This window comes from Lactuca sativa, chromosome 6 (assembly GCF_002870075.4).
Source record: "Lactuca sativa cultivar Salinas chromosome 6, Lsat_Salinas_v11, whole genome shotgun sequence".
Classification (NCBI taxonomy): domain Eukaryota; kingdom Viridiplantae; phylum Streptophyta; class Magnoliopsida; order Asterales; family Asteraceae; genus Lactuca; species Lactuca sativa.
The window spans coordinates 7516181-7538764 of record NC_056628.2 but is presented as its reverse complement, the minus strand read 5'-3'; the positions used below and the strand labels follow the sequence as shown (position 1 = coordinate 7538764).

At 38.3% G+C, this 22584-nt stretch overlaps 2 long non-coding RNA genes across 3 annotated transcripts; one reads left to right on the top strand and one right to left on the bottom strand.

Annotated features, from left to right (window-relative positions):
• Positions 1–904: 904 nt before the first annotated feature.
• LOC111908754 (uncharacterized) lies at positions 905–3718 on the bottom strand. 2 transcript variants are annotated; one of them, XR_002855962.3, is made up of 4 exons: positions 3651–3718; positions 2662–2946; positions 1261–1317; positions 905–1079 (listed from the first exon to the last, which is right to left on the bottom strand). It is a non-coding gene; the product is annotated as an uncharacterized LOC111908754 (long non-coding RNA). The 2 variants fall into 2 exon arrangements; XR_002855961.3 differs by having other exon boundaries at positions 2662–3705.
• A 2447-nt stretch (positions 3719–6165) lies between these two features.
• LOC122194779 (uncharacterized) lies at positions 6166–8113 on the top strand. The gene is made up of 2 exons (XR_006184616.1): positions 6166–7603; positions 7903–8113. It is a non-coding gene; the product is annotated as an uncharacterized LOC122194779 (long non-coding RNA).
• The last annotated feature ends 14471 nt before the right edge of the window (positions 8114–22584 follow it).

The window sequence follows — 22584 nt, the reverse complement described above, 5'->3', positions numbered from 1 at the left end:
TACTATGATTTTTGTTTAGTTATTAAGTCTAATATGTAACCTATTTCTGATTCGTATTTTATGACGCTTTGTCGTAAAGGCTGGACCGCGGAACATCGAAGAATCATAAGTTCTTTATAGAATGTCATATTTAAGCGTTGTATATATTTATACAAATCGTATTGTCGTCCTTTACATGTTTATAATGATTATTTTGACTAAAAAATAATTTATTTCTTCTTCAAATTTTATAAACAACGATTATATTAATTTTTATTGTAAGGTTAAAACGAGTGTTATTTGAAAATATCGTTGTCTTTATTTTAGTTGGATAGTTCGAAAATTACACATTGTATGGAATTTATGGCACACCTTGTATGGAATTTATGGCTTAGAACCTTATTCTAATTGTCCCGATGTAAATTTTTTTAACGAAATTCAACCGTTCAAAAAAAAAGTACATGTCCCCATAAATCCATAAAAATTCCTTCTTAAATCCCAAGAAATTCCACATTAATCCTCCCCACCACACTTTCCTCAAAATCTACGAATGGTAGTTTATATATATATATATATATATATATATATATATATATATATATATATATATATATATATATATATATATATATATATATATATATATAGTAGGGAAATCCATTGGTCGTGTTAAACACGACCCAATGTCATCATATTTTGACATAAAACTATGTCTAGATGAAGTTATCATGGTAGGTAGATTAAAGAATGTATATATTTTATGTCCTATCTTCCATATTTAGTTCAATTGCAAGATTCTCATAGATGAACTCGAACAGTATACCCTCTATATATATATATATATATATATATATATATATATATATATATATATATATATATATATATATATATATATATATATATATATATATATATCAAGTTCTTTAGACGTAAAATATCTTCAATACAATTAAAGTGTAAATTCAACAAATAAAATTTAATAAAAGATATTCTAGCACAACTATTTTCTTCTACAGAATAAGGACAGTGTAATACTTGCACTCAAGAATTATTGTAAATGGTGAAAGTTTCTTCCTTGGGATTTGCATAACTCCTTCCTACATTTTACAGAAGAAAAAATAATTCCAAAATTAATCTTTCCTACATTTTACAGAAGAAAAAATTATTCCAAGATTAATCTTTTCACAGAAGTAATCTTTTCCCCTTTTTGGAGGTTTTGAAAAAGAAAGAAACAAATATAAGGTATATGTAAATGTTAGTATGTATATTAGAATGTACCATAATTGAAGGGTTATTTCTGCAATTTGTTTGGTTAAGTTCTTATAAATGGAACAGCTGCGAGAAAAAAAAGAAGTAAATCTTAAATATATATATTTCATCAGCTAAATTTGATGACTATGGAAGAAATCGCAAATATAATACATGTTCAATGAATATAAAATAGGCCAAAAAGCCAAATTCAGTGGGTTTTAACAACTCAAGCACAAACTCTTTGCAATAATTTTATTACAAGTCAAGCAAAATCTACCAAGAATCATCAAAACATAGAATCATATTCAAAGTCACTACACTTATGCGTTTAATTATACTATTTGTCTATTTACCATGGTTTCACCAAACAAATAGGGCAAAAACATTTTTAACCCAAAGCAATTGTTAATCCTAACTTACAAATATATCAAAATAAGTAGGGGAAATCTAAACTAACCTAAACTTAAAGAAAAAGAAGAGTATTGGGTAAGTAATGATAAAATATTAATTTATAAATCATGAAAGGTAGAATATATAGCTGACTTTTGAAGAATAGATGTTGGTTGACAACATCTTCAGAATTACATATAGACTAAAAAAATTATAATTCATAGCTAGTTTACAATTCAACTCATATATTGAACCAATTTGCTAGGATTTGAATTTGAAGGCACCAAATCAAGTTCTGAATCAAAATTGGTGAACTATCAACTAAAGAAAATTAAAGTAATAAAAGAAGTTCTGATTTGCTTTCTAAACCACAAATTTTCATGATTATGTGTGTATGTGTGTGTTAAAAAAGATAATGTTAGAAAAGAGGACGGAAAAAGGAACACCGATTGTACAATTTTAGTTGATTCTCGCTGATGAGGCAACATACCAATAACACACTAAGAAGAACCAACACCCCCTCCCACCTCCTATTACATTCCTCATGTAATTTTCACATGTCAATTGTGAAATAAAATTAAAATGAGACCAGATGTCTAGCCAACAAAACACAGACTTGAAAGAAAAATCACACCACCATCTATCCCAAATCCAAAGTCGTTATACCCAAAAGATACACCATCACTCTCTTTCTTGAAACAACCTAACATTCACTACTTCTTCCATATATCATCAAGAATTGGTTCAAAAACAAGATGAACTAAAAACAGAAATATAAACAAATTTCAAATCATAACCCGTTTAAACAAAACAAATTGTAGATTCTAAAGTCAAAGTACTTAGTATCAGTGCAATTAGGTTTAAATAATAGTATTAACCTAGTCTTGCTAACCAAGGCAAACTTGTTATTGGGGTTGAGTATCAACAATCACCAGAACCATCCAAGTAATTTACTGAAAAAATTACATCCAATATACCTTCTTGATAGGAATAAAAAAAATCATATAATGAGATGAATAGGATGGATGAACAACTAACCTCTACACCGAAAATGGAGCTTATTGTAGAAACTTGAGTCATCGTGGAAATTAAATGTCGTGACGTCGTGATTTTTCTGATGGTTATTCATCGAAACAAAAAGAGAGTCAGTGGAGAGTGAAGAGGGAAAAGAGGGAAGCGGTGGAATAGAGAGCTTGGAGACATCATCCCCAAATATCGATTTTCCCGTCACCTTGCTCAACATCATTAGCTAATCAACATCGTCACCCACCACAATCATCGTCATTCACTTCCAGTTTACTGGTATATCTTTAATAAGAAGCCCTAGAGAGAGAGAGAGAGAGAGAGAGAGAGAGAGTGAGTGAGTGAGAGAGTGGAATTTACACCCCGCCTCTCCATGACTGGAGATTAAACTTCACGCGCCAATCTCATTATAAAATTCCACAATAAGTATACAAAATTCTCTTCTTAATTCTCAAGCTCTCCTACTTTCCACTTTCCTCTAAATATAGAGCATAAGATTAAAATAGATAGTATACCTAGGACAACAAAGCTATGAAATATATTAGACAGCAAAAAATAGGGAAAAAAATTCGATTAGAACCTGATAGAAGTTGAAATTTAAAGACATTAAAAGTTCTTGGACAGGTTATTTAATATAGGCGGCATGAATCTGGTAACTCCCAAGGATCAGAATTATTAGCATCGACCTCAGGGAAGATGCACCTCAAAGTATCGTACCACAAGTTCTTCATCTGTCGGGTGCAACCAGAAAGCAAGAAGGCAATCTCAAGACACCGTTTTACACAAAATCTAGGATAACGGTTTAACCTTTTCAATTTCAAAACCAAATTGAAGCCCTAATCGATTCTTGTAAAGCAAGGGATAACTACTTCGAAAATTTTCAACACCAAAATACAGAAATTAACCGAAGGGAAACAAGGTATCGACAACCAATCAGAAATACCCTTATTGTCATAGAAACAAAAATACAGGGGATAAGCCGCCATAAATAAAATAGAATTTACCATTTTAGAGAATAGATGTAGAAGGTGTGTGATGGTCTCCATCTGCATGTGTAGAAAAACTAACAGGAAGAGAATATCATGTGGTATGGATGATAGAAAAGGAGAGCTTTAAATAGTAATGTATCGGGAAAGCTACTGGTGTACTGGGAAAGACAAACCTGGACGCGTGTACAAGGAGAGAATGAGAAGGAGGCAGGTGTCCCTATGACTCATCAAGGAAACAGTAGTGTGAGTGATTGACTGATTGTTCTGCATGTAATCCATGGACCATCCACTCTAAACCCGACCCAACGAGCAAAATTCAGCAAAAATCCAGAAAAATTCCCACAAAAATACTTGCTAAATTGTCAATGCTTCCACCTCATCCACTTTTCCTTAAAATCTAGAGCAATGAGCGTACTTATATAAATAATATATATATATATATATATATATATATATATATATATATATATATATATATATATATATATATATATATATATATATATATATATATATATATATATATATATATATATATATATATATATATATATATATAGGGGAGGGTTCAATTGAAAAAAAAAAGGTTGAGAATAGGGGAATCAATCTCAACCACTCATTTATTTTTACCGCAAAAGCCTCCATCGTACCAGCGGAAATGGGAAATGAATAGACATGTATTTTCCAACAAAACATATTTCCTTAAACTATGCTAATCATTACCTTAATATATACAAAAACATAGTTTTTTTCGTTTTTTATTTTTAAATTTTTATAAAGCTATTTTTTTATCAAAAAATGATTTTAAATATACCAAAATTCATAATTTTTTATTCTATATTCATTCATATATGAATATAGCATATAATAAACATAGTATATTCATATTTTAATATTAGACGATACATTCACTTGTGAATATTAACATAATATATTCACTTGTGAATATTAGATGGTATATTCACTTATGATTATTAAATGATATTTTATATGTGAATATTACATAGTATTACATGGTATATCACATGTGAATATTTCATAGTATATTCACTTGTGAATATTAGATGATATATTCACTTATGAATACTACACAATATCTTCACATATGCATATTACAAGGATATTCACTTGTGAATATATCCACTTATTAATATTTAAAGGTATTTTGACAAATATATATAATTTTTATATGTTATTCACATATGAATAACATACAGACTTGCATATTTGTTTTGTGTTTTTAATAATCATATACTGATTCAGGTGAGAAAGCATATTCATATGTGAATATAACGTTGTAATTTAGTTTATGTATTTCATCAAATAGTTGGAGTGCATACAAGTTAACTATTTTAAAAATGTTAAAAGCATCAAGTTATTAATTCCAAATCGTCATATACTTCCATTTCGACTTCAGATGCGACATCCTATGTATGATCGATTTCTCATTTTGATTTTGATTTCCGAAAATCCGATTGGTAACCTGTGAGTACTGATTTTGAGTCCTTCAATGTTGACTGTGACTGCGAGTCTAGAACTCCGATTCCAATTTCATGAACAATGAAGAAATTCCGGTTTAGTTGAAGAAATCTGGATGATTATTGAAGGTTGGAGGAAATTTTTTTATGATGAACGAACTGTTATCGAATTCTCTATAGTTACGTATTTGAGATTGATGGTTATTAACATATTTACAAATTTGTCATCGTGTCTTTTTATGCTTAGATTAAATGAGTGGCTGAAAATGATTCCCCCATTCTCAACCTTTTTTATTTTCTCAATTGAACCCACATTTCTCTCTTTCTTTCTCTCTCTCTCTCTCTCTCTATATATATATATATATATATATATATATATATATATATATATATATATATAGAGAGAGAGAGAGAGAGATATAATTTTGTAAAAATATGCATTTATACGTGTCTAAGACTTTTATTAATTTATCTGTTTAAGAAAAATGTATATTTGGTTCATATACAAATTTGTTTTTTTGTATATGTACATTTTAAAATTGTCATGTTTTTTTAAGACTTTTATTTATTCTTTTAAGAAAACTGTATATTTGGTTCATATACAAATTTGTTTTTGTGTATATATACATTTTAAAATGTTAATTTGTACATGTTTTTTTTTAATTCTTTTCAAATTCTTTTGGTTGAGTTATAATCATCGTACCTGTGAAATTTGATGTCTAAATTAATAGTGAATATTTTTTTTTCTCTCTTTCAATATATATATATATATATATATATATATATATATATATATATATATATATATATATATATATATATATATATATAGAGAGAGAGAGAGAGAGAGAGAGAGACTTAGGTTCAAATATTCTAACTAATTATTGTGTGTAGGTAGGAATAAATGTAGACCAATCAAATTAAAAAAAATAATTAAATAATTAAATAAATAAATAAGGGTAATTTAGTAATTTGATTAATAACCTCCTCAAATACTTCCTATAATTATGGTATTGATAGATTAACTTTTAACCTAATTTTTCCTCGTCTATATATCTACAACCGTTTTCTCTTTCTCCAAAAACCAAATATTGGCTGCCTACCACAACCACCGATCCGGCGACAACCACAACCACCGATCAACTTATGTGCGCCATCTCTCATCAACATCATCTTATCTATCCAACCCTAATCGCCATCTACCCTTGGGTGGGCTGATGAATGAAGGCGGCGAGGGGAAAAATACGAAGGCTTCGCAGGCTACATTCGCCAATTAGATGGCAAGTAGAGGTCGTCGTCTCCGGGGTCGGCGAGGTAGAAGCAACAAAGGTTCCCTCTTTATGTATGGTGGTGAGGAGCGAGTTCTAGGTGTCACCAGCAGTGAAAACTTCAAACCGGTTGAGGTTTCCGGAGGTTTTGTTCGATGAACGGGGAAGAGGAAGGTATGAGGTTTTCAACCAATGAGAAGGAGGCACGAAGGCGGCTGAATGGTTTGAAGGGTTTCGATCGTTTGCAATTCTGAGGTTACATCTCCGGGATTTGACGGCCTTGAGGTGCGAAAGAGGGAAGGGTCCGATGGGGCAAATCAATCGACGAGGTCCTGACCTTCGGGGGTCAATGGCGATGTGAACAGAAGAGAGAGAAACGAGTTGTTAAAGATGGGGTGTTCGGCTCCGGTTAGCTTCTTACTTCATATTTTCTTTATCTTTGAGATTGGTAGCAAGGGAAGTGTTTTATGGGTCTTACTCCACACGAAAACAACCTCTCTACTGGTGTCATTTTACTCTCTGATGAGAGCAAGAAAACCAAAGGAAATAGGGGTGTTTGGGGTCTGTTTATCTCACCAAAAGAAAGGGAAAAGAGCTTGAACAAAAAGGGGCACCAACATTTTCTTTTGTTTTGGGACCTCGGTTCATGCTTCAATGAAAAGGATTTGAGATAACGATCAAAGGTATGAAGGTGATAGGTGAACGAGTGGACAGTGAAGTGAATATGAATCCACATTTTTTTTGTGTTGGATTATATCGATGGATGAATTGGGATAGATGTTTGGGGTTTATGTTTTTACAACGAAATCCATGGTTGTTTGTTCTTGTGTTTTTGATTGGAATCGAATGCAGAAAAGAAAGAGCTATGGATGTGTTTTGGTGATTCAATCATAGTTTTTTTAAGGAAGGAACAGGTTTCCTTTGAGTTTGAGTGTTAATCTTGCTTGGGTGTTCAGTAGATAGGAAGGACAAATTGAAAAATTTCCTAATGTCGAGAATCGAATGTTGTGCAAGACTATCGCTTTGCGTGGGTGATAAGCCTTCTTATGAACATACCAACGACTGCATTAGTGGAATCAATTGTCAGATACTTCTTTTTCCCTCTTCTCATTTGCATTGTTCGGTTCCTAGAAATACATATTGAAATAGATGGATTTGATTTTTTATTTTAATCTGTTCAATTTGAAAATTTTGCAGGCTTTGAGAAAACGAGGCTTATGAGGTAATTTCTTATTTACATAATGATAAGGTTAAGTAAAACTTCTTTGGTAATTCCAATAGAATGCATACGATAATTGAATCTTGAATTCCAATTCTGTCATAATGGAATCACGAATTTCAATTCTGTTGGAATGGAATATCGATATTTTCTCATTGATTTATGCATGTTCAACGATTCTTGGGTATTGGTTTTGGTGCAATTCACAAGTCCCCATATTTTCCAAAAGAATTTATTATTTTTATTTTTCATTTGCTAATGCATTATTGGATTCTAAACTACAAATGGATTTGTTTTCACAGAAGTTGATGCTTGAAGAAAGGACCACAAAATTTGGAACTGATTCTTAGCAACATTATTCTTTTAGAATGTATTAGTGTCTTTGTTAGATTTTGATGTTTTTTCCTGATTTGAAAGTGTTTTTAGTTTTATTCTTTAACAATAAATGTAATTCTTAGCAATTGTTACACGTATTCTATAAGTATTAATGTAAATTTTGTTTTTATTCATTAACTGATGATTCAAGAATTTTTCATTCAACAAGAAGTTTTTAAAGTCATGATCTCTTAGGTTCAACAATATTTTTATTATTTTATGGTTTAAGAATATTTTGATTTTTGAATATACTCATAAACATATTCTATCAGAACGTCCAAATTAAAATAATTATCATTCGAAAAATCGGTTTTAAAAAATTAAGAATTTTTGATCACTTAAAATATGCAATTTTCTTTTATTAAACCTATCTTAATTAACTAAACCATTCTATTTAAATTAGATTATATTTTTCAATTATATTTAACACAATAATATTTATTAATCACTTTCTTAAAATAACTAAAATGATTAGTCCACAATCAATCTTACATCCACACAATAAATAGTAAGAATACAATAATCTAAGCCTATATATATATATATATATATATATATATATATATATATATATATATATATATATATATATATATATATATATATTAACATCTTTCTACAGTTTTCCATTCTAATAAGAAGTATGTAACTTCCACTTTCATCGTTATCTATGTAAATAAATAAACACTCATTAAAAAATGTACATGCAATAATAGCAACGACTATAAACCACGAGGATTCTATTAAAATATGACAGAAGAGGTAGAGGGGAGGTAGATGTCAACAATAATGCTTCCACCTACGGAAGAACTACTGTACACAAGAACTAATTTATAAACGGGTATGCTCAAATCAGGGACCATCATGATACTAAATAAACGTGATTTGTATTTATGATTATAATGTCTTTTCAATCCTTGTCAAATAAACGATACATCAACATACTGTATATTTCAGTTAGTGCTACTAAAAGTCAGTGGCGAATTTAAAACTAAAAAACCATATAGTTTCCTCATTGAAAATTAGATAGGTCCTTATTTTTTAATAGTAAAAGGTAGGTCGTAAAATATTTTTTATATAATTTCTAAAAACTATTAAAATTTAGGTAGGACCTATGACCTATCTTAAGTGTATGTAGCTACGCCATGCTAGAAGCTGTTGAACATGATCCATACATATCTATTGAAGTGTATTAGGAGGCTTAAGCACTGCAAGAAATGAGAGGATTATCGGAGACAGACGTCGTCACTAATATTGGCGTTTGTCACCGCTAATACTTTTAGCAGCGACTCTTCGTCGCTAAAATCTCGTTGCTGATGCTTTATCGCTAATACTCCAAATGTCGTTGTTAGTGCGAGATGTCGCCGCTAATAAGCGGGCGTCACCGCTAAATACTGTCGCTGCTACATGCGTTACATGATCTTCATTAACGACCATTAGATTAGGTCCATATCAATGGATAGGGTTTAGTCTTTTCATTTGATGCGGATTGATAAGAGTCAATTATGGATGACAAATCCCCAAAAAAATAAGTAGGAAGGACAAGAGTTTGGAGCAATTTTTCTGATATATTCTTCACCACGTCTATTTACAATTTATAGAAATATAAAAACTAACTAAGTTCTAAAATTAAGGAACATGCATGCATAACAAAAAAACAAGGTCCTAAGAGAAGCACTAGCTTCTTTATTAAGTCAAGAAAAGAGAATAAGTCTCCTCCTGACATTATGCAGAGTGGTGAGCGATCCGAGACTTAGACCTTCAGCCTAGCTGGCAGCCTTTGGTTCTTAGATCTAGCATGTATGCTCTCTTCTGTTAGGCTCGTATCATTGGTCTCTTATCTTGTATCAATTCCCCCCCCCCCTTGAAACTGAGCTCATCCTCAAGCTCTGGGTCATGGTTGTCCTTGTAGTAGAAACCAGGCAAAAGAGTTGGGCGAAGGTGCCCATATGCTTTTCAGAGTCCAGACACGTGAAAAACTCGTTGAATGCGAGACTTTGGTGGGGGTTCTAAGCGATATGCAACTGATCGAATTTTCTCAACGACCTTGAACGGCCTGTAAAATCATTTACTTAACTTACTGGAGTTCCGATTGTGAACTGAATATTGCTTGTAGTCCTGGAGACTTAAATAGACCATATCGCCAATTGCAATCTGCTTATCAGTTCTGTGGGTGTTTGCAAGGGTAGCCATGCGTTGTTTTGCTTTTCAAGGTTATCTTTGAGAAAAGTCAAATCTTGTTGTGTTTAGTCAAGGTGGTATCCACAATGTCGTTACTTGAATTGCCTGGTATATAGCGATTGAGGTCTGGAATCTCTCGACCCTACAAAGCTTGAAACGGTGTCATTTGGATGGAGGAATGGTGGGATGTGTTGTACCAATATTCAGCTATTTAAAGGAATCGATGCCAAGTATGTGGTTCTTCATTTGCAAAGGCTCGGAGGTAGCTTTTGAGGCAGCTATTAACAACTTCGGTTTGCCCGTTGGATTCTAAATGGTACACTATGGAGTAGTTGAGCCCGGTTCCCAATTGTTTAAAGATTTCTCACTAAAATCCACTTAAAAATAGGGTCCCGATTAGATATTATGCTTTTAGGCATACCATATAGTCTGTAAATGGATTGTAAGTAGATTCTTGCAAGAGAGTGGGAATTAAATCTTATGGGTAAACCAATAAAAGTGTGCGAACTTTGAGAAGTGGTCTATGATTACCCAGATTACTGTTTTACCTGCGGATGGAGGAAGGTGAGTTATAAAGTCCATATAGGTGTCACACCAGACCTAGGATGTTATAGGTATTGTTTGGAGTAATCCATATGGTTTGTAAGACGAATATTTTGTTTCCTGATATGTCTTGCATTCGCGAATGAAAGAACGGACATTTTCTTTTACTTTTGGCCAAAAAAATGTTGATGCGATTCGTTGAGTGGTAGCAAGGATACCCGAGTGACCACCCAAAACTGTTGAGTGGTATTCCTCCAGTAATGTGCGTCAAATAGCTAGTTGTTCAGGAACAAACAAACGGTTGTTTAGGTAGAGCAGCCCATTACGAATTTGGAAATTACTGTCTCTTGATTTGAGAAGCTTGGTGGTGAGTTGGTTTCCTTCGGCTGAGGTGTAGTAGTTCTGAAGATCCTTCCACCAAGTTGGCTTGGTAGCGGACAAGGCTAGGAGTTGAACATCATCGATTCTACTCAATCCACAACTGCATTTTCTTTACCTGGTTTGTTAAGGATTTCATAGGTCGAATCCAATCAGTTTGGTTGCCCATTTGTACTTTTCGGTCGTTTGTACCACCTGGGTGAGTAAGTGTTTTAAGTTTTTTTGGTTGGTAAAAATCCGAAATCGTCTCCCAAGTAGGTATTGTCAGCATTTTTTTATTGCTTCTGTGATGGCGAAGAGTTCGCGAACATATATAAACGATGCCTGCATGCAGGAGCACATTTTCTTACTATAGAAGGAGATGGGTCTATCATTCTATGACAAGACTACTCTAATGGCTACACTGGACGCATCGGTTGTGATGTCAAATGGATCATGAAATATTGGGAGGGTAAGATTTGTAAGGGAGATCATGGCTGCTTTGAGGTTGAGAAAGGCTTGGTCTGCTGCTTGTGACCAGGTGAATGCATTTAGTTTTAGTAAGTCTGTGAGTGGAGCGGCTATTTGAGTATAATTTTTGACAAATCAGAGGTAATAGCCGGTCAAACCAAGAAATCCTCGCAAGGTGGTGAAGGAAGCCGGGGTCGGCCATGTTTGTATTGATGTATTCTTTAATGGGTGTGCAGTTAGTCCTATGGCAGAAATAATGTGGCCCAATTAGTCGATGTTGGTGACTCCAAACTGACATTTAGATTATTTTGCATGAACATCGTGTTGTGCCAATTTTTGAAGAACGGTTTGTAGGTGATGGTAGTGTTGTTCAAAATATGTACTCTAGATGAGGATGTCATCGAAAAAACCAAGACATATTGTCTGAGGACATGGCAGAATAGGTCATTCATTGTTGCTTGAAACGTGGATGGTTCATTAGAAAGGCCAAAAGACATGACAAGAAATTCATAATTCCCGTCCACTATACGGGAAGCTGTCATGTGGGCATTGCCGGTTGCCACTCGAATATGATGACATCCTACTCGTAGGTCAATTTTTTAGAAGACGGTTGCACCATAGAGTTTGTCTAGTAGCTCATCAACCGTTGGAATTGAGTATCGATCTTTGATGGTGATGGTGTTTAGGGTTTGTAATCCACACAAAAAAGCCATGTGCCATCTTCCTTTTTGACGAGAAGAATGGGCGATGAGAAGGGGAGTTGACCGGGTTTGATTATACCGTCTTCAAGCATTTCTATGATCATCTTTTTCATGACTTGCTTTTGGTAGTGTGGGTACATGTAGGGATTAACATTGACTGGTGTAGCTCTGGGAATGGTGGGTATGTGGTGATCTTGGGATCGTGATGTTGGTAAGTGTTTAAGTATGTCAAAAACGGTACCATATTGCTGGAGGATCTGTTGAATGGTTGGGTTGGGGTGTATTAGAATCATATCTTTGTTTTGAGTGTGTTCTACTTGGAAGTACAAAGCATGGAAGGACACAACGCGATATGTATGGATTAGGGTTTTAAGTTGTGGGTTGGATAAGGCTATGGTGTGGGTTTCGTCTCTCAAAGTAATAGCCTTAGGCACAACGTTGAAGGTAATTTTTGGAATAGAGAAATCTACTAAGATCGGACCCAAAGTACGTAACCAGGACAACCCTAATACGAGGTCGGCGCCCTCAGCTGGTAGGACAAAAAATGGTATGGTGAATGGTGTTTCTTCTAGATAGAAGAGGAGGTCTGGGCAGAGTCCATTACTTTTGAGATTGTTGCCATTGCCGACCATCACAGAGAACTCAGGGATTGGGTTTGAGGAGATTTTGAAGAAGGAAACAACCATGGGTTGTATGATGTAGTGTGTACTACCACAATCGATTAAAATTGTAAATAGGTGTTTGTGAATGTACCCGATGATTTAGAGTGCCTGTGGTGATGTCAGACCAAAGAAAGCGGATATGGAGAGGGAGATGAACCATGCCTCTGGAGGCTGATTGTGACATCCCTAATTTCACGGCCAGAAAAGACAGATTTGTTTATGCATTATTTAAAAACCAGAGTATCCTTTTAAATAAAAGTGTTGTAGAATTTGTTCCCAGAAAACATGATCAATATATTATGAAAGCATTTTCGAAGAAATGTATTTTGTTTATATTAAACTTTGGGATGTCACCGTCAATATAGAAACATGAGCATAAACAAACCTTACATTCATTTACACTAGTGATTTAAATCTCTTTAATCTCTCAATGTAAGTTAGCTTCATATCAGTATCTATGATACAAATAAACTGAGCGGGCCAGGTTGGGAAACCTGGATAGTACATAGGGATTTCAATACGACAATGTTATATATATATATATATATATATATATATATATATATATATATATATATATATATATATATATTAAAACTCACAAAACATACAATTTCACCATATATAAGAACCTCTTACCCCACCTCATCGATCCTCTCAACAACACGGTCCATACTCTCAGATCTAAAGTTTACCTCTTTACTTAATCCATACTATCAGATAAAAAATTAATGTCTGTACCTAATTTGTACTCCCAGATCAGGTATGTCTAATACATTCTCTCGGATCAATAATTGTGCCCATTCCTTACTCTCAGACTAAGGATAATTGACTATGTCTTAATCCCTACTCCCAGATTAATGACAAATAACTATGTTCTATATATATACTCTCGGACTAAGGACAACTGACTAAGTCTAATCCATACTTTTGGATCAATGACAAGTTTTAAAGTTATTCCCTCCGTGTATATCTCACTCGTACTCATAAAGAGATACTACCCAATATTCCTCTTAATTAACCATCATATATTATCAGGTATACTCTTTAACACATATTTTAGGCAATAAGAAATATCTCACACATAAACATATAATTGAATACTTTTACTAAAACCATGTCCATGAAATGGACTATGCACTCACTTGTTAAAGTGATGATTCCAAACTCGGGCAGCGCTTCGCATCTAACAATTCTAGTTTTCTTTGACGAAACCTTGTATTATTACCACTAGATTTTAGTCTAATATTTACCGTGGCTAATTATTAGTCTTAGTATTATTATTATTATTATATAAACGTTTAAATAATATTTTCCAACCACTATGTACAAACACGGGCCAGACATAAAACATCGGAGGGCAGGACCATTTTGGCATATAGCACTTCTGAAATCCAACCACCCTATGCGGCCCTTTAAACCAAATTCCCTGTAGCATGAGTAGTTAAAAGATATTATAATGACACTTATATAAGTCATAATATTATCCCAAATATTTATTATAAGTTTATAATAACAATATTAATATTAAATATAAGCTATACTTAAAGTATGGTAAGCATATCTCACTTACAGGGGGTTTTGCTAAAAAATCGGGATCTATGGGGGCAGAGCTTCCCAATCCGAAAAGCTCTTTTTCTCAGAGCCTTTGGGTGCTCCGAAGCTTTCTTCTCGCGATAGGGAAGTTTCCTAGGGCTTAGGGATATTTGGGGATCGTTAGTGAGAGAGAATTGAGAGATAAAGAAAAGGTTAAAGGTGTGAGGAATGGGGTTGCCTTCACACCTTTGTTTATAGGGTCGAAGCCTCGCAGTATGTTGGGCATCCCTCGGTGGTACGCTGCATGTAAGGGGCATGTGTCCAAGATTTGATGGGGCGATGTGGCTTGCTTCAGAACCACCCAACAAAAGACTGCCAGACGTACTTTCGGGCTACGCAGGGCGTACTCGCAACAGCCCACCTCCAGCTTCTAATTTCCGTAACTTTTACATATGAGCTCCATTTTCAACGTTCTTCAATCCATGTGTAGGTGGAGACGTACTCTACAAGTTTCATTTAGACTCCGTCGGCAAATTTTGAATTTATTTTTAAAGTTATATCTTTAACAGACCGGGACAAGAAAAGTTCATTAAAAATTCATAACTTGGTCATCTGACATTCGTTTTCGCCTGTCTTTTTACCGTTGAGCTACTATTAACGAGATCTTCGATTCACATTTAGGTTGTGTCAGCTAAAAATCGGTCGATCAAATATTCGAACTCCATGATGCATACTGTTATGTCAAAACTTGGAAAAATCATAACTTCCTTATATGAAATCAGATTTGGGCATTCTTTTTATGTGTGCTCTCGGTTTAACGTATAATACGACTTTCTTTTAGATCGTTAAGGCTAAAAAGAACTTTATCACAAATTCACTTTTTACGTCACACAAAGTCGTGTCGGTTTTGTTGCGAAACTACGACATGTCATAACTTCTTCGTTATAACTCGAATTTCAGTGCTCTTTATATGTACAGAACACTTGAGATATATATTATAACTTGGTTAGGATTATTTAGTCTAAATAATCTTCTAACAAAAAGTCATTTTTAATGCTCATCATCTCTAAATTAACTAGCCTGAATCTACGGGCGTTACAATTATCTCCCCCTTAGGATGATTACGTCCTGGAATCATCAACGAAATAGGGCTTATGTAATGACTCCATACGTTATCTCTTCATCCTAGGTAATAATCATAACTTCTATGTACTTTTGAATAAGTATCTAACTCTTTGACTTCATGAGTGTAGGCGGTTTTGAATCTTGCACCCGCTCTTTATCCTATGTTCGACTTCTAATCGTAACCTTTTACAAAACTGATCCTGATTGGAGACTCCTACTTCTTCTTAATCAGACTTATCTAAAGAGAAGTTCTTTGATTACCACAATAGACGATGGGTCATGTTCTAATGACCTCTCATCGTATGATGCAGCGCTTAGACTCATGTCTTTTAAAGTCAAATTCTAGAATGGAATATACCTTCCTTCAAGTTCTAATGTGATATAATCACATTCTAGCATGTAGCACTCCTAGCTACAAGCTTCTTACCTTAACAACGGTTGTGATGCTTCTATTGATCGCTTCGATTATCTTTTGTTTTGATCTCCTGACTTAAGCCAGATGCTACATCGAATTTCGTTCTCTGAACTACATAATATACTCATCTTAGTCGAACTCATTTTGATATGACCACTAGGGTTGGAATAACAATCATCTTCTTAGTTAGTACCGAAACGATGTTAACGACATACTTGAACAAAACGAAATCAATTAGAATCTTCTTGGTTACCTTGTGACCTTCCCTGATCCATGTACGAGTCTCGTGCTTCTGGTAGTATAAGCCTCTACTACCTTTATCACCTACTTATACTCATTCCAAGTATTGTCTCACAGTTTTCCAAGTCACCATTCAAGAATTTCACATAGTCATTTAAGACATTAGATGACATAACCAAGCTTTATATTATTTCTTAAAACGATTACATAGGTGTTCAAGTTCATCCTACACTGGACCTCTTATAATAAGCTACACCACATGATACTATCTATATGGCTACGTTATATCATGATCATTAGATTTGTAGATCCTTACTTCTAATCCCTTGCATCGTTACCTGCTTCATCAAGGATCATTTGGAATGCTCTTGCCTTTGGCTTCTGACGTATGTTTGGCTTTGTAGCTCTTTCCTTATTTGGTCAGTCTTGCTTGATGTGTTCTTCTTCACCATACTTAAAGCATATTTCTCTTTTGGTTATGCATTCACTTGCATAGTAACCAGTCTTCCTGCATTTGAAGCAGGTAACCTCTTTAGAGCATCTCCCAATGTGTTTCCTTCTACACTTCTCACACCACTTTTCTTCATTGTTATCCCCATAACTGAAACAACCCAAAAATACGACCCAAAAATTTTTATTTTAATATAATCAAAACTGTAATCAGAGCATCATATAATAAAACCATACATGATGTATTCCAAAACATAATAAAATACTGTGCGGAGAACTGTATCATACTACATCAGATCAAAACATCTAAATCAATCCCAGGCTAAAGCTGAGGCGGTGGTGTGTGCGATGCCATCATCCCGAGCTCTTCCCTTTGCTTGCTGAAGTACCTGAAACCAAAACTGAAACTGTAAGCACGAAGCTTAGTGAGCTCCCCCAAATTACCACATACCATACAATAATATATCAAGCACATACGGGGCCTTGCCCCCTCCATCGGACCGAAGTCCGAAGCTGACTGACCGGGACCTTATCCCCTACATCGGACCGAAGTCCGAAGCTGACATCGGGCCGAAGTCCGAAGCTAACTGGGACCTTGTCCCCTACATCGAACCGAAGTCCGAAGCTGACATCGGGCCGAAGTCCGAAGCTAACTGGGACCTTGTCCCCTACATCGAACCGAGGTTCGAAGCTGACATCGGACCGAAGTCCGAAGCTAACTGGGACCTTGTCCCCTACATCGAACCGAAGTCCGAAGCTGTCATCGGACCGGAGCCCGAAGCTGACTGATCATAGCATAACATATCACTAACATGAACACACATAATCTTGTCTGAGCCACGAAGGCATCAAACATGCTAACTACTGCATCGGATAACATCCTGATACTACTGCTAGCTAAACGGGCCGGCATTGTGGCCTTAGACCCATTCCTACTGAAAGGGAACTCACCTCGTAAACTGGCGGCTGAGTGTGTGTGTCTGAAAGCTACCGGCTGCTGCTCCTGAATCTCCTCGGCTACAAGTCCATGAACACACTCAATCAAATACTAAACACTGCACTTGGGGTAAAATGACTCTTTTACCCTTGGTCAAAGTCAACTTACTGATGGGGCTGACTCGCCGAGTTGGGCCACCCAACTCGCCGAGTCCCACTCTCACTTCTCAGCTCTACATGCTGCTACTCGTCGAGTGTGGCATCGACTCGACGAGTACCCTCTTGATCCAAGAACTCAGATGATCTTCATCCGACTCGCCGAGTCAGACGAACAGACTCGACGAGTTGTTCTTAATCCTCAAGGAGATTGCCTTGGACTCGCCGAGTTGTATGAACAACTCGCCGAGTCCCTCCATTACTGAGTCTACTCTTAACTCGCTGAGTCCACTCCCTAACTCACCTCGTCCACTCGACACTGAAGAAACTGGAGAACTCGGGACTCGCGACCTGACTCGTCGAGTCGTTCTTCCGACTCGCCGAGTCGCCGCCATGCAACATATTTTTACTCGATTTCTCTTGAATCCAACACATGCAAATGATAGATCTAGGTCCATTAAGCTGTTTTACCACGTAAAGTTTCCAACTTTACGTGCACAACCACATGAATGAGGGAAAAAAGACTAAAATATGCACAATAAGGGTAGATCCATGGCTTATAAGCAATGTAACTCCAAAAAGACAGTGGATCTGGACTCTTCAACACCCCAACACTCAGATCCAAAGGTATTTCGGCTTAATAACACAATCAAGCAAGCATAAAGCTTGGAACAAGCATCAAATAGCCCTTAAAAGAGCTCTAATGGAAGTTTAAGCATGAAACCAGAAGAGAACTTCGAAAATACCTAAATAAGTTCACACTTGATCTTGGATCTTGGCACTAGAACTCGTTTCCTTGCTTCCTTCTTCTTCTCCTTCTTCACCCCTTCACAAAATGGAACAAGATCACATATAAGCTCACAAGAGGAAGGTTTAGGGTTTCTCACAGTGCTCTCAGGGGGAAAGTGACGAGATGGAGGCTATAATGGGGTTTAAATAGTGAGCAAAACCCGGGGAGTTAGGGTTTCACCCAGACGGATGGACTCGCCGAGTCCAGGATATGGACTCGCCGAGTCCCCGGCTCACGCGTGCTCTCAGCCGCGACCCCACTCGGCGAGTCAGGCTATGAACTCGCCGAGTTCCTCTTGCAAAACTCACAACAATTACCAATAAATTAACATACCGGGAACGGGTCGTTACAATTCTCCCCCACTTGACTCAGACTTCGTCCTCGAAGTCTGCTACGGCTGGATCTGCAAATAACTCAGGGTAGTGCTCTCTCATCTCCTCCTCAGCCTCCCACGTCCACTCAGACCCCTTCCGGTGCTGCCACTGCACCTTTACTAACTGAATTTCCTTGTTCCTCAAGGGCTTGGTCTTCCGGTCCAAAATCGCGACCGGTCTCTCAATATAATTCAGGCTACTATCAACCTGAATATCCTCTAGGGGAACGACTGCTGATTCATCCACCAAACACTTCCTCAACTGAGACACATGGAAAGTGTTGTGGATCTGACTAAGCTCTTCAGGAAGACCTAATCGATAAGCAACCCGACCCACCCGGGCCAAAACCCTGAAAGGACCAATAAATCTGGGGCCCAACTTGCCCCTCTTCCGGAACCTGATGACACCCTTCCAAGGTGAGACCTTCCGAAGGACCATATCTCCCACCTGGAACTCCAAGTCCGAACGCCTCCTATCGGCGTAGCTCTTCTGCCGACTCTGAGCAGTTTGCAGTCTACTACGGACCTGCTGGATCAACTCAGTCGTCTTGAGCACCACCTCTGTGCTCCCAATGACTCGCTGACCGACCTCGCCCCAACAAATCAGGGTCCTACACTTCCTCCCATACAGCATCTCAAAGGGAGGTCGGTCAATGCTCGCATGGTAACTGTTGTTATACAAGAACTCCGCTAACGGAAGGTACGTATCCCAACTGCCACCGAAGTCTAGAACGCATGCCCTGAGCATATCCTCTAGAGTCTGAATCGTCCTCTCGCTCTGCCCGTCTGTCTGAGGGTGGAAAGCGGTGCTGAAATGGAGACGAGTACCCATCTTGTCGTGGAATCGCTTCCAAAATCTGGATGTGAAACGGACATCTCGGTCGGACACCACTGATACCAGCACTCCATGGCGTGCCACGATCTCACGCACATAGATATCGGCTAACCTTTCCGCCGATATACTCTCCTGGATCGGGATAAAATGGGCACTCTTCGTCAACCGATCCACTACTACCCATATCGAGTCCACTCCTCGTGCGGTCCGGGGAAGCTTGGTGATAAAATCCATGGTGATGTCCTCCCATTTCCACACGGGAATATCCAACGGCTGCATCTTGCCGTGAGGTCTCTGGTGCTCCGCCTTGACCTTCCGGCAGGTCAAGCACCTCTCAACGTACCAAGCGACGTCCCGCTTCATGCAGGGCCACCAATAATCAGGTCGAAGATCTCGATACATCTTCGTCACCCCTGGATGGATAGAAAATCGAGACTTATGAGCCTCGTCCATCAATACCTGCCGTACCCCACCCCAGTACGGTACCCACACCCTACCATGAAGCGTCATCAAACCCCGACTGTCGTAGTCGAACGAAGCTACTCGACCCACTATCCTCTCGCACCTCTGCCTCTCCTCCTTGAGACCCTCCATCTGAGCCTCCTTGATCCGCTCCAACAAAGGAGTGATTACCGTCATCCTCATACACAAATCCCTGATGGGGGCCGCCGACACCTTGCGGCTCAGGGCATCGGCCACCACGTTGGCCTTCCCTGGATGATACAGGATCTCACAGTCATAGTCCTTCAGCACGTCCAACCATCTCCTCTGTCTCATATTCAAACTCGGCTGATCCATAAGGTATCGTAAACTCTTGTGGTCCGTGTAGATAGTACAGCGGACCCCATACAGGTAATGCCTCCAAATCTTGAGGGCAAATACAACTGCCCCCAGCTCCAAGTCGTGGGTAGGATAATTAGCCTCGTGAGGCTTCAACTGTCTCGAAGCATAAGCCACCACATGGCCTCGCTGCATCAACACTGCACCCATACCTGTGATCGAAGCATCACAATAGACCACGAAATCCTCAACACCCTCTGGCAAGGTAAGGATCGGAGCCTCGCACAATCTCTGCCTGAGGGTCTCGAATGCTGTCTGCTGCTCCGGACCCCAATGAAATACCACTGATTTCTTGGTCAGACGGGTGAGCGGCACTGCTATCTTGGAGAAATCCTGAATAAATCTCCGATAATACCCTGCCAGCCCTATGAAGCTCCGAATCTCAGATGGAGACTTCGGGACCTCCCACTGCATCACGGCCTCTATCTTGGCCGGATCTACCAGAATACCCTTCTGGTTGACGAGGTGACCAAGGAACTGCACCTCGCGTAACCAGAACTCACACTTGGAGAACTTTGCGAAAAGTCTCTCCCTCCTCAAAACCTCTAGCACCTCCCGCAGGTGCTCCTCGTGCTGCTCCTGCGTCTTGGAATACACCAAGATGTCATCTATGAACACTATCACTGACCGATCCAGCATCGGCCTACACACGCGGTTCATGAGATCCATGAACGCGGCTGGGGCATTGGTGAGCCCAAATGGCATCACCACAAACTCGTAATGACCATACCTGGTCCTGAAAGCAGTCTTCTGCACATCCTCATCTCTAACCCGCATCTGATGATATCCGGAGCGTAGATCGATCTTGGAGAACCAAGACGCTCCCTGAAGCTGATCAAACAAATCATCTATCCTCGGGAGTGGGTAACGGTTCTTCACCGTTACCTTATTCAGCTCCCGATAATCAATACACATACGATGCGACCCATCCTTCTTTCTCACAAACAGGATTGGCGCTCCCCAAGGCGAGCTGCTCGGTCGAATGAAACCCTTGTCTAACAGCTCCTGCAGCTGTGTAGACAACTCCTGCATCTCAGGGGGAGCTAGTCGATACGGTGCCTTGGCTATCGGAGCCGCACCAGGGACGAGGTCGATCCGGAACTCGACCTGTCTCTCAGGAGGTATCCCCGGCAAATCCTCAGGAAACACATCCGGGTAGTCTCGAACGATAGGAACATCTTCCACTGTCGACTTGCCCTTCTCCCGGGCATCCAAAACGTAGGCTACAAAACCGGCGCAACCCTGCTGAACATAGCGCCTTGCCCTTGCGGCGGAACAAAAGGTCGGTCCTCGCTGTGGCCTCTCGCCCTGAATCACCAACTCTCCCCCACTGGGAGTGCGAACCCTCACTAACTGAAGCTCGCAATCAATCACCGCCCCATTGGGGCTTAGCCAATCCATACCCACAATAACCTTATTCCCTCGCAGGGGAATAGGTACCAAATCCACTGAAAACCGCTCATCAAATAACTGAAGAGAACACCCACTGTGCACTCTGCCGACCCTCACGGTCCTATCATCCGCTATCTCAACCTCTAATGGACAATCCAGCTCCCCTGGAGCTCTACTGAACCTCTTGCTACGCGCAAGAGATACGAATGATCGGGTAGCCCCCGAATCGAATAATACCAAAGCAGAAATGCCGTTCACAGAGAACGACCCCGTCACCACATCAGGAGTCGCTCGCGCCTCCTCTGCTGTCATCTGAAACGCCCTACTCATCGCCACTGGCGCATCAGCTCAGCCCTGCCGGCCGTCTGTAATCCTCAAGGTAGCAGGGGCAGGTGCAGCCACCTTCCCTGCTGAAGCTAAACTCGGACACTGGGACTTTTTATGTCCCCTCTGATTGCACTGAAAGCAAATCAGGTCTGACGCAGCAACGACAGTAGCAGGAGCCGTACAATCCCTACTCAAATGTCCAACCCGACCGCACTTGAAGCAGCCGGAACTCCCTGCCTTGCACGCTCCCTCGTGCATCTTCCCACACCTACCACATCG